Source organism: Rhinatrema bivittatum, chromosome 3 (genome assembly GCF_901001135.1).
Source record: "Rhinatrema bivittatum chromosome 3, aRhiBiv1.1, whole genome shotgun sequence".
NCBI classification, from domain to species: Eukaryota; Metazoa; Chordata; class Amphibia; order Gymnophiona; family Rhinatrematidae; genus Rhinatrema; species Rhinatrema bivittatum.
The window spans coordinates 304,229,387-304,242,298 of NC_042617.1; positions in this window are offsets into that span (position 1 = coordinate 304,229,387).

A 12,912-nucleotide genomic window follows, 5' to 3' on the forward strand; every position below is an offset into this window, starting at 1 on the left:
GTCAACACTTAAGACAAATGTTCGGCCACCTTAATGTGATCAGATATAATCCCCCCCAGATCCTGCTATTCTGGAGAGGAGCTGGGAGGTGCCATCCAGTTCCAATAGGAATGACAAAAGTTTGGGAAGTTGTAAAAAGTCTAACCAAGACATCTCGACTAAGGTATGATAAATTGGAAATTGAAGTATGTCACCTAGCCCACTCAAGTATCATATCCACATTTTAGGAGAAAGCTTTAAAACTGCCCGGGGGGGGGCACTGACGTCATCGAGGAGGATGGCTGCCTAACTTGAGAGCTCCTGCTTTAACCCGATCGCATCTATCGTGAACCCCCGCTATGTGAGCCATTTCTTGGGTTAACAGTATTGTGCCCTATTACTAACATCTCCCCGATGGCTTCTAAGAGGAAAACGGATGATCTTAAGTAGTTTTCTTATGCCAAAAGCGCAGCAGAGCTGCCAGAGGATAATGGCAAGCAGGCCGCATTGGAGATGGGAGACCACGTGATGGAAAATTATCAGCCTGCAAGACTATCTGAAATACCGACCCGAGATGCATTAAGGAGCTGGTTTATGGACATTCGATCCAATATGAAACATAAAATGGAGCTTTTAGCATTGATATCGGAAGTCAAAGAAGATTTGGCAGCTCTGGGATCTCAAGTGGATGAGATGGATGTCTGACTGGAGGGCCAAGAGGACTCTCTCAGAAAACTAGCAGCGCAACAAAAATCATTGCAAGACGAGCAGGTGTTGTTGGCTGAGAAAATGGAGGACCAGGAAAATCGCACACGAAGAGGTAAACCCGAGGATCCATGGCTTACCGGAAGCACCGGAATATAATGATCGTGTATCGGTGGCCACTGCGATTTTCCAATCTCTGCTTACAGCGGCCTCCAGTGCTCCAGATCCAGAGTCAATGAGGCTGAACAAAAATAGAGCAAGCGCCCAGGTCACTAGGCCCCAGGATAACCAATAGGGCCTGTGACATTGTCGTCTGCCTGCACAATTACAGTTCTAAAGATCAGATAGTGGAAGCTGCGAGGGGATGTGGGAAGGACATAAGCTCGCCATCTCCAACGATCTGGCACCCACCACATTGCGCAAATGATTCAAGCAGAAGGCAGTGACCACTGCTCTCCAAACAGAAACATCCGATATAGGTGGACATTTCCATTTGGTCTCTCTTTTGTGGTGAACAGCATGGCCTATTAAGTCAAGACGCTAATGGATGCAGAGAAGGCCTTCAAGCAAGCTAATTTGCCGATACATTTCTCAGCTCAGAAAGCAGGAGATTTGGTCAAAGTCGATGCTGTTCCGAGGTGGCAGCAGGATGGCAATCATTGCAGACTGGAGCGCCAAGCAGCTAATACCCTTTCAGCCCCCACTGAGGAAGGCTGAACTGCTTAAAACTATTATTACTGGTTTAAGTGTTTGATTTAGATTTTCCTATATGCTTTATTTTTGCTGGCACTTTGCTTAATAATAAAGGACCTAGGAATGGTTATATTTGCAGCAATCGCGATGAAGCTAGATCGCTCGAGTGTTATCTCATCCATGAATACCTTATGCATTTCTCAGATCCACTGGGTTGCTATTTGCTACTGAAGTTGAAGATTGGTAGGGAAATTTTTACTATTATTAATATCTATGCTCCTAATTTATTTATTTATTTATTTAACAGTTTTTTATACCGACCTTCATAGTAATAACCATATCGGATCGGTTTACATTTAACAGGGAATAACTGGAGTAACAATTCAAGTAAACGAGAGCTAAACAATAGGAGGGAATAAGTCAAAGTTACAATCAACAGGGAAAGAGAACTTGGAAGCTTGCGACAAGCTGGAAAGGAAGATAAGGCAGGAGAAATATAAAGTGTTACCGTAGGGTGTACGGTTAAATGCTTAATAGGTGCTTTAACCTGGAAGAGTCAGAGTCCATTCTTGAGTGTAAATGCCAGGTCGGGTAAGAGTGAGGTCAAACTAGTGAATGTCTGGTGGATCGGTGAAGGCTTGGAGGAAGAGCCAGGTTTTAAGTCTTTTTCTAAAAGTTAAAAGGCAGGGCTCCAGTCTGAGATTTGATGGGATGCTATTCCAGATAGATGGGCCAGCTATCGAAAAAGCTCTGTCTTTGGTTGTAGAGAGGCGTGAGGCTTTAGTGGGGGGAAATTTCAAAGTGCCTTTGAGAATATCCCTAGTTGGTCTGTTGGAGGAGTGGAGTTTGAATGGGATTTCCAGGTCGAGTTGAAGATGATGATGGATGGTTTTATGAATTAAGGTGATTGATTTGTATAGAATTCTGAAATGAACTGGTAACCAATGTAGGTTCCTGAGGATGGGTGAGATGTGTTCGCCGCGGCTGGTACTGGTCAGCAATCTTGCTGCCGCGTTTTGAATCATCTGCAGTGGTTTGGTAGTGGATTTGGGGAGGCCTAGGAAAAGGGCACTGCAGTAGTCTATTTTGGCGAATAGTAGCGCTTGGAGGACTGTCCTGAAGTCATGGAAGAATAAGAGTGGTTTAAGTCGTTTTAGAACCTGTAGTCTGTAGAAACAGTCTTTGGAAGTTGTGTTGACCATTTTCTTTAGGTTTAGTCGATTGTCTAGTATTACCCCAAGGTCTCTAACCTGCTTGCAGGTAATGTGAGAAGAGTGTGGTGATGGTGGGGCGATATTGTTTTCATTTGAGGAGATATGGAGCAGCTCTGTCTTGGAGGCGTTGAGAACCAGGTTTAAGCTGTTGAGTAGATTAGTGATGGAAAGAAGGCAGTTATTCCAGTGAGTGAGCGCTTTTGATATTGATTCTGTTATAGGGATTAGAATCTGCACGTCGTCTGCGTACAGATAATGAATTAGGTTGAGATCTGTTAACAGTTGGCAAAGGGGGAGGAGGTATATATTAAAGAGGGTAGGGGATAAGGAGGAGCCTTGTGGTACACCCAGAGTTGATTTTGTTAGGGGTGACTCTTTATTGTTGATTTTGACTTTGAAAGTCCTATTGTTGAGGAAGGACTTGAACCAGATGTGGGCAGATCCGGAGATGCCGATATCTGCTAGGCGATCCAGCAGGATGGTGTGGTTGACGGTGTCGAATGCCGCCGAGATGTCTAACAGGACTAGTAAAAAGGAGTGTCCTTTGTCTAACCCCATAATAATATGGCCTGTAAGAGAAATGAGGAGGGTTTCCGTGTTGCGTGATTTACGGAAACCATATTGCGAAGGGTATAGGATCTTGTGGTCTTCTAGATATTCAGAAAGTTGGGTGTTTACCAGTTTCTCCGTTAGTTTGGCAACGAAGGGGAGGTTAGAGATGGGTCTGAAATTAGCTAGTACATTCGGGTCTAAGTTGTGTTTCTTGAGGAGGGGCTTGAGTGAGGCGGTTTTGAGGCTGTCTGGGTAGCTTCCTTGTGTTAGAAGGCTGTTTATGATGCTGGTCAGAGGTCCTGAGATCGTGTCAGGGATGAGAAGCAGGAGTCTCGATGGGATGTTATCGGCTGGATGGCTAGATGGTTTCTGTCTTTTTAGAAGGGATTCAATCTCTTTAGTGGAGATTGATTCAAAACTGTCAAATTTGGGTCTAGTAAGAGACTGGTGATTCTCGCCTGACTTGGGAGGTGTAGTATTTGGAGGAAGGAGGGCGAGGGTATTTAAGATCTTCTGTTGAAAGAAAGAAGCGAGCTCATTAGCCTTGGAAAGAGCTTGTTCGTCTGGGATAGGTGGGGGGGTAGATTTAGTGATTTGTGTTACATAGGCGAATAGGGCCTGGGCATCATATTGGAAATGGTGTATTTTGTTTGCATAGTATTCCTTTTTTTGCTGTAGAATGGCAGTCCTGTAGTGATGTAAGAATCCCTTGTATGTTGCAAGGGTAGCTGTGTTAGGGGTTTTGCGCCATCTATTTTCTTTTTGTCGTAAGTCCTGTTTCATCTGTTTAAGTTCAGTGCTGAACCAGGGTTGATTTCCCTTTTTTGTTGGGTTGATTGATTTGGAGACTATTGGGCACCATTTATTTGCAACTGTTTCTGTGATCTTTTGCCAAGAGGATAGGGCTGAGTCAGGGTTAGTTAGGTCTAAGTTAGTTAGGTCTAATTCAGACCAGTACACCTTTTAGAGACTGCTGGGCGGAGTATTAGAGCAGCATGTTCAGGGCATGCTAATATGGGGCGGGGACTTTAACTTCATCAGGAACCCTAGACTGGATACCTCCCGGGTTAATGTGAATCTCAGCTCTAAAGAGAGGAAGGAATTGACTTCCCTACTGACACATTGGGGACTTGTGAACATATGGCGGCAGCATTACCCTACTTCCAGATCTTATACTTTTTATTCAGCACCACACGGGACACATTCTCTTATAGACTATTTTCTAATAGATAATCTGCTACAGAATAGAATTCAGAAGGTTGGGATTGGCGATATAACCTGGTCAGACCATGCCCCCATATGGCTGATGACATGCCTTAGAGATTCTGATCCTGGGCAGAGAGTCTGGCGCCTAAATGATAGCTTATTACAAGATGAAGAGTTATGCAAAACCCTTACTGCAAAGCTTAAAGAATATTTCCAATTGAATTCTCTCCCATCATTTCTGCAGGAACTCTCTGGGAGTGCTCTAAAGCTGTCATGAGGGGTGTATTGATTGCACAAGGTGAATGAGACGCGTAGGCTTAAATTAGTTAGCAGAATTTCTGCGTTCTCACAATTACATATGAGGTCATAGTCTGCGTCGGTGCCTAAGTAGCTATCTGCAGTCCTCAATGAGTTAGCCCTTCTGGATTCAGACTATATAGCGCATAGGCTTGAGTTAACGATTTATTTTGAGCGGGATAACAAGGCTGGAAAACTTTTAGCAAGAAAATTGAAAGCTCTCTCTGCCTAGAACATGATTGCTAAAATTAAAGACATCAATGGCAAAATAGTAACGTCATCGACTGCCATAAGGAAGTGCTTTTCAGACTTTTATACTTCTTTATACTCTAAAGACTCCTCTATTGCCACTGCAGACATCTTAGGATATCTGGCATCTGTGTCACTCCCTTCTCTATCAGAGGACCAGCAGCAATACTTAGATGCACCTATAAGCACATTAGAAATCTCGCAGGCAATTAAGTTGCTTAAATCCGGTAAATCTCCTGGTTTAAACTGGTTTACTAGCAATTATTACAAGCAGTTCGCCTCTTTATTGGTGGGTCCCTTAACCAATTACTTTAACAGCATTAGGGATGGGGCCAGTCTCCCAATTTACTCTAACCCAGCTGGCATTTCGATTATAGCAAAGCCAGGCTGCAATCCCACCTTATGTGGTTCTTATCGCCCAATATCCCTTATTAATGTTGACCTCCTTGTTGGAGTGCTAGCGAGACGTTTGAATGGGATCATCCCAGGGTTGGTACATATGGATCAGGTGGGCTTCATCCCCCAGCGTGTAGCAGCTGATAACGTTAGAAAAGCTGCTGATATCCTCTGGCGGGTTAGAAAAGATTCCTTTTTTATTGCTCTCTATCGATGCGGAAAAAGCATTTGATATGGTTCATCGGCCCTTTCTCTTTCAAACGCTTGAGAATATACGGTTTGGCCCTTTCTTTACGACCTGGATGAAATCCTTGCGTTGCAGTCCCAAGGCCTGTGTTGAGGTTAATGGGGGTTATGTTATTAGTTTCCCAGCGAAGAGAGGCACGAGGCAGGGTTTGCTCCCTATCCCCGCTTCTTTTTGCTTTATTTCTTGAACCTTTTGCTTCCAGAACACGCGCAGCCGATGGGGTTTCTGGTGTTTGGTTGGGGGACCTACATGTTAAGTTATCGCTGATTGCTGATGATATTTTGTTTGCTTTAACTAATCCCTTGTCTTCCCTGAGGGGCGTCACAGCTGCGCTTAAGTTCTTTGGTGCAATTTCAGGCTTCAGAGTTAACGTGGACACATCTGAAATTTTAAATGTAACACTATCCGAAATTGAGGCTTGTCATATTACAGCAGCCTTCCCCTTTAAGTGGGCTAAAAATTCGATTAAATATCTAGGGATACAGACTGGGCCTCACGTGTGGGATCTTTTCTCACTAAACTATCGGCCCTTAGTGAAACAAAGGAGAAAGATCTACTAAGGTGGGATAGAGAACATTTTTTCCTGGCTAGGATGTATTGCCATTATCAAAATGAATATTTTACCCCATTTCTTCTATCTGTTCATTACTTTGCCGGTCTTTATTTCTTCTGCCATCCTTTGATCCTGGCAAAAGAAGGTTTTCCATTTTATTTGGAAGAGGCGCCCGTCCACCAAGGGGAGATCTGGGAGTCCCTAATTTGGCCTAGTACTATACGGCTGCTCAGCTTCGGGTGATACTAGACGTACATAGGAAAACGTCAACAAAGTAATGGGTTAGGTTTGAGCAACATCTGGTGGGAAGGAATGCCTTTAGCTGCGTTGCCGTGGCAGCCACGATGCACCTGGTGCCCATATAGTGCCTTGCCTTTCGCTCTACACACCAGGCTATGGGTATAGACCAAGTGGAAAATACATTTAGTGGGGAAAAGGGATTACTTCTGTACTTTCTACCTTTTCCACAATAGAGCTTATCCAGCTGGCCTCCAGAACAAGGCCATACAGGAATGGCAAACCCAGGGCATTAAGCACATTGCACATGTATTATCTGGAAGCTCTCTCATGCCAGTTGGTGAGTTGCTTGATACTTTTCAGTTGGAACGGCTAGGGAACCTCTCCCCTACATTAGTGCTTGGGAGGCTGACTTGGGGACTACTTTGCCCCCGGAAATGTGGGATCAGATGTTCCTATCAGAGGGTAAATGTTCCATCTCTGCCAGCGGCGGATTCCCGAGGAAGACCGGCCCGGGGATTCGCCGCCCAGGCCGGCCCAGGACGCATCACGTGGTCTGCCGAGCACGGTTCCGTCACGGCCGCGCATGGCAGACCACGTGACTGGAGCGACCGGCCCACTGGGGGATGCCCGATCCCCCGATAGGCCAATCCGCCCCGATCTCTGCTGTTACAAGAGAATTGTTACAAGCTTCTAATTAGATGGTACCTTACACCGGCCAGATTGCAACCTATGTATCCCTCAATTAGTGAAAATTGTTGGAGGAATTGTGGTGGAGTGGGCATTTTTTTCCATATTTGGTGGGAATGCCACAGGGTATCCTTGTTTTGCATACGAGTATTGCAGTGGCTGGGGACAGTATTGGGAGTGCGGGATATAGGTGATGTGGGTCTTGTATTACTCAATGTGCCCTCCCCACATTTAGACAAATTTCAACAGCAGTTTTGCCAACAAGAGTTCATAGCTGCCAGATGTGAACTTGCGCTGTATTGGAAGTGCAGGCTGTGTTGCAAAGATTAAGATTTTATTATCGAATGGCTGCTACTGCTGCCTCTAGATCATCAAAAATCATTTTGGCATGGGTGAAAGCAAGATCTGCTGTAACTGACTCTTTTCCCGTGTAACTCCTTCCTTATGTAACTGTTTGGTTTTCATTACAGCGTTGCTTTAACCCTAGAGACCATGAATCGAGTTTGCGCCTTTATACTAAACTAGCAACTGTACCCATTCTGCGCCCGGGCGTGAGCCTTTTTATTGGCACATATGCTCTTGTATGGAAGCGTTAGCTGAAAAGGAAAAACGAAATTGTTTTCACCCAGGGCAAGGGACGTGGAGGCACATTTGCTAAAGCCAGGACTGGCAAAGTTTATTTACCAAGCTGTCTCTTGCACTCCCCCACACCCCTCTCCTCTCTCACACACACATTCTCTCTCACCGACATCCCCCTCCCCTCATATAGGCTCCCTCTCTCTGAAACCCACACTCAAGCATCCCCCCACCCACCCTCTCTTACCTCCCATGCTCACTCTCACACCCTCCCCACCCTCCTCTCATCATCCATGCTCTCTGTCACCCCCCCTCCTCTCATACACACATTCTCTCACACCGGCATCCCCCCCCCATGCTCTCTCTCACACCCTCCTGCTCTCTCTCACCCTCCCCTCCCCGACACACATTCTCTCTCACCGGCATCCCCCCCCCCATGCTCTCTCTCACACCCTCCTGCTCTCTCTCACCCTCCCCTCCCCGACACACATTCTCTCTCACCGGCATCCCCCCCCCTATGCTCTCTCTCACACCCTCCTGCTCTCTCTCACCCTCCCCTCCCCGACACACATTCTCTCTCACCGGCATCCCCCCCCCCATGCTCTCTCTCACACCCTCCTGCTCTCTCTCACCCTCCCCTCCCCGACACACATTCTCTCTCACCAGCATCCCCCCCATGCTCTCTCTCACACCCTCCTGCTCTCTCTCACCCTCCCCGACACACATTCTCTCTCACCAGCATGCCGCGGGACCTGTGCCATTCACGGCGAAGATGAAGGCCCGGCGCGCCGTTTGCTGTGAAGATGAAGGCCCGGCATGCCGTTCACGGCACACAGGGGCCTTCCATTTTCGCCTTGAGCAGAAAATAGCAGTGGAGACCCCGGCATGCTGTGAATGGAGTGCGTCCCGCAGCACACGCTCTGTTCACGGTGAAGATGAAGGCCTGGGCACGCCGATCGCGGCACACAGGGGCCTTCCCTTTTCGCCATGAACGGCGCACCAGGTCTCCATCTTTGCCGCGAACGGAGCATGTGCCGCGGGACGCACTCCATTCACAGCATGCCGGGGTCTCCACTGCTATTTTCTGCCTGTCCCACGAAGCTGCTGTCCTTCTGGTTTTGAATAGTCTTCCGGTGAGGGAGGAAATCGGCGAGGTGAGGGAGGAAATCTGCAGGAAGGAGGAATTCAGTGCAAATTCTGCATTCGGCAGTAGTGCAGAATTCACCCCAGTTGGATCGGGGTGAGAGCTGACTCCACCCACAGGGAGGAGCCCTGTGGGGACTCACCACGATAGGCGTGGCCTCAGCTGAGACGAACATAACAGTAAAGAGACTTTACTGTACAGGAATGTAGAAAATCCCACCAAGTGGGAAGAGAGAGGCACAGTTCAGAGGAATGGGTAGCTCAATGAGGATATCCCTGGTAGTGGTCCACGAAGCAGGGCATGCCGGGGAATCCCTCCTTCGATGGAACTTCTCTGTATTGATCCGGTTATGGCCCGCAGCGCGGGGTACGCTGAGAATCACAGGAGAATGTTGAGAGTAGAGCAGGAGGTCAGTAGAGCTGAATAGCAGATGGTACTCACTCTGAAGTGCGCAAGGAAGGTTGCTGAGGCGAACACGGTAGTGGCTCGAGGCACGGGGTACACCGGAGTTTCCGTCAGCTGAAGGTAGCGAAGTCACAAGGCTGAACCAGACAAAGCCCAGAGTGGATGAAGAGAGAGATGCCAGACAGGAAGCCCCTCCGAGGAGCGGATAGCCAGAACTTGACAAGGCCCCCGAGGAGCGGGTACCTAAAGCGTTCGAGTCTCTGGGTCAGGAACGAGTTCAGCGTAGTGAAGTAAAGCATCTCCGAAGGAGTGGAATTCAGCAGGAAGGAAGTCCTTACTAACTCGTAGGTAGCTCAGACCGGCTGGCTCAAATACACGCAGGCAGATGATGTCATGCGGAGGGGACACCTCCGAGGTTCCCGCCATGACGTGTATAAGATGGGGCCTTGTGCGCGCGTGCGTGCCTTAGGTAATCTCCGATTCAAGATGGCAGATGGGATTGCCCACGCCGTCCCAGGAACGCTGAGGAGAGCGGCATGCAGAGGCAGAGGTCGCCAATTGTCCGAGAATTACTGATGCAGGAAAAAAGGAGCTGAGCAACAGAGGTCGCAGCCGTCTGCGACAGACGAGCACAACAATAGGGAGCAGGGGGGTTTGGGTGAATAAGTGGGATGGGATTTTATGTAACGTAGGAGGAAGCCAGTTGATGGTCTAATGTTTGAAGCAAAGCTATGGATGTATTTTCTATAACAAGTTTATTCATTATATATTATGGTGATGTATGTGGAGGTTATTGTCTATTTTCTGATTGTGCACCACTTCGAATGGTTTGTAACCAGAAAGAGGATATATAAATTAAATACATGTAACCCCCACTTTCGCCTGGGGCTATCTTTCCAGCCCTGGAAGGCCACTGGGTACACTCAACCAGGGTAGGGGAATTTACTCTGAGGTCTGTGGGTTGGGGGCAGGCTCACCTGCCAGGCCAAACTGGGCCAAGGATACCACAAAAAAACACAATGTCCAGGTTTGTGCGCCAAAAGACAAAAAATAACCAGCTCAGCAAGTTAAACAAAATGTCACAGTCCACGTTGCCAGAAAAAAAAATTAAAATCTCAAAATCACAGTTCACGCTCTCAAAAAAAACCAACTTCCCAACAATGATTTTCTCTTCTCCACTCACCAGATCCTCCGCGGTCACGGGAAGAACTCAGTCTCTCTTGAAAATCTCCAGTCTCTTGCCCCCAGGTCAGGATTGGCTCCAGGACAACTCATCCCTATTCCTTAGGCAGGTGCAGCTTCCCCAGCCCTACACTAAAGCTCCACACAGGCACACAGTGCTCTTATCTGGTCCAGCAGGCTCCCGACACAGCTCCCTCCAAACTCCAACTTCTCCATTTATTTATTTATTTATTTATTTATTTATTTAACATTTTTCTATACTGACCTTCATGGTTAAATACCATATCAGGACGGTTTACATCGAACAGGGGTAAAAAAATAACTAGGTAAAGGAAGAAACAAAGTTACATTAAACGAGGACATGTTTTCTCCATGTTTTCTTCACCAGATTTCCTTCACAACATACTTCCTTGAGGGCTTGTGGAAGCACCCCCAACTCCTCAGCACCAGCGGCTTCACTCTCAGAGGTACCTTTTATGTCTTTTCCCATTCTTTCTCCTAAAATCCTCATGGAAAGCAAATTTTATACTCCCTCTTAGTACCTACCACGTAGTGGCTGGAGCACTCTGTCACTCAGCTAAATGTCCCTCACGTCCCTTGTCCTGTTAGTGAACTTCCTTTTCCAAAAATCTCCACATTATATAGAATAAAACACATTGTAGAACACTTCTGCACTTTCAGTGACCTTCCCCTGCTGAAAAATCTTAATGTAGATATTGAGCCACTGTGCAGCTTGACTAGTTAGACAAATAAACTTATCCAGCTAACTCAGTCCATATATTCATGTTTATCTGGATAACTTTAAAACAGCCCTATACACTGACCAGACTTAGCAGGGTAAGTTATCCGGCTAACTGAATATCGGGCCGATACAGTAAAGTCCGCGGGAGAGTGGGCGAATGCCCGCTCTCCCGGTGCGCGCACAGGCCGCTCTCCTGTGCGCGCAATTCACTATTCAAATTAGGCCCGGCGGTAAAAACAGGCAAAAGGAGACGGTAGGGACAATAGCGCATCCCTAGCGCCTCCTTTTGGACCGGAGCGGCGGCTGTCAGCGGGTTTGACAGCCGACGTTCAATTTTGCGGGCGTCGGTTCTCGAGCCCGCTGACAGCCAAGGGTTCGGAAACCGGACGCCAGCAAAATTGAGCTCCGGTTTTCGACTCGCGAGCCACTGGCCGACTTCAAATTTTTTTTTTTCATTGGTAACTTTCGGGACCTCCGACTTAATATCACCATGATATTACGTCGGAGGATGCACAGAAAAGCAGTTTTTACTGCTTTTTTGTGCACTTTCCTGGTGCTCGAAGAAATTAGCGCCTACCTTTGGGTAGGCGCTAATTTCTGAAAGCAAAATGTGCAGCTTGGCTGCACATTCTGTTTTCTGAATCGCGCGAGAATACCTAATAGGGCCATCAACATGCATTTGCATGTTGCGGGCGCTATTAGGTTCGGGGGGTTGGATGCGCGTTTTCGGCCCCTTACTGAATAAGGGATAACGCTAGCGCATCGAAAACGCGCGTCCAATAGAGGGTTAACAGTGATACTGTACTGTATCGGCCCCTATGTGAGTTAGCTGGATAACTTATCCAGGTAACCCAGCTCCTCCCTGGAACACCCTCACCCCGCTGGCTAACTAGTTAGCTAGACAACTAATTATCTGGCTTAGTGGCAGCCATTCAGCGGGGTCAGATATTCAATCACCACTACTTAGCCGAATAAATCCTAACTTATCTGGCTAAGTATCATGGAATATCACGCACCCCCATGGCTAGAGATAGACCCCATTCTTTTATATAATCAGTATGCCATCTAGTGTCTATGGGGCCAGAAAAACATAAATCTCTACCCAACTAATTAGTAATCTCTACCTCAAGCACTAGAGGTTAAAAAAGGAGAGTGTGCCTTTAAGCCATAATGATATCATGCATTTTTCACTTCCATTGAATTATAGGATTTTGAATTATATTAAACTAATTAAGTTTTACATTTTATGTAACAGCAAAGCAAACTCTCTCTACTACCAGGTACATTTTGATGCACTACAAAACCTTGCCAAAAACACACTCAGAACCTTTGTAGCAAACTTCCCATACCATAACAGTACTAACACCCAGACTCACATAGTAACAACCTTTCCTATGAAAAGGCAGCATGGCAAACATAGCAACTCCAAAACACCTTCAACTGGGAAAACAGAATAAGTTGAACTGTTATAAATCCCTAGGCAGAAAATAAACTTCTAGTAAAATCCTTTACCTTTGTCACACATGCAGAACATGGACAGATCCTCACCATACAGAACAAGGACCCACAAATTAGAAACAGAAACATTCAAACAAAATCTGAAATGGAAATGCCCAAGAAGCCAAGCTCTATGAACACTGCAATGCTGGAGAATAAGTAACAGAAGTGCATGTCCTCTAGTACTTTGCAACATAAAAAACAGGAGAGATGCACATTTCCCAGAGCTGAAATATTCCAGTCTCTAAAAATTGAACATAAAGAGGTGAATATGCAGAGAAGTGGCAAGTGGTCAAGCCCCCCACTGAATGTATTAGGCTAAACTTATCCGGATAATGTTAGCTGTCA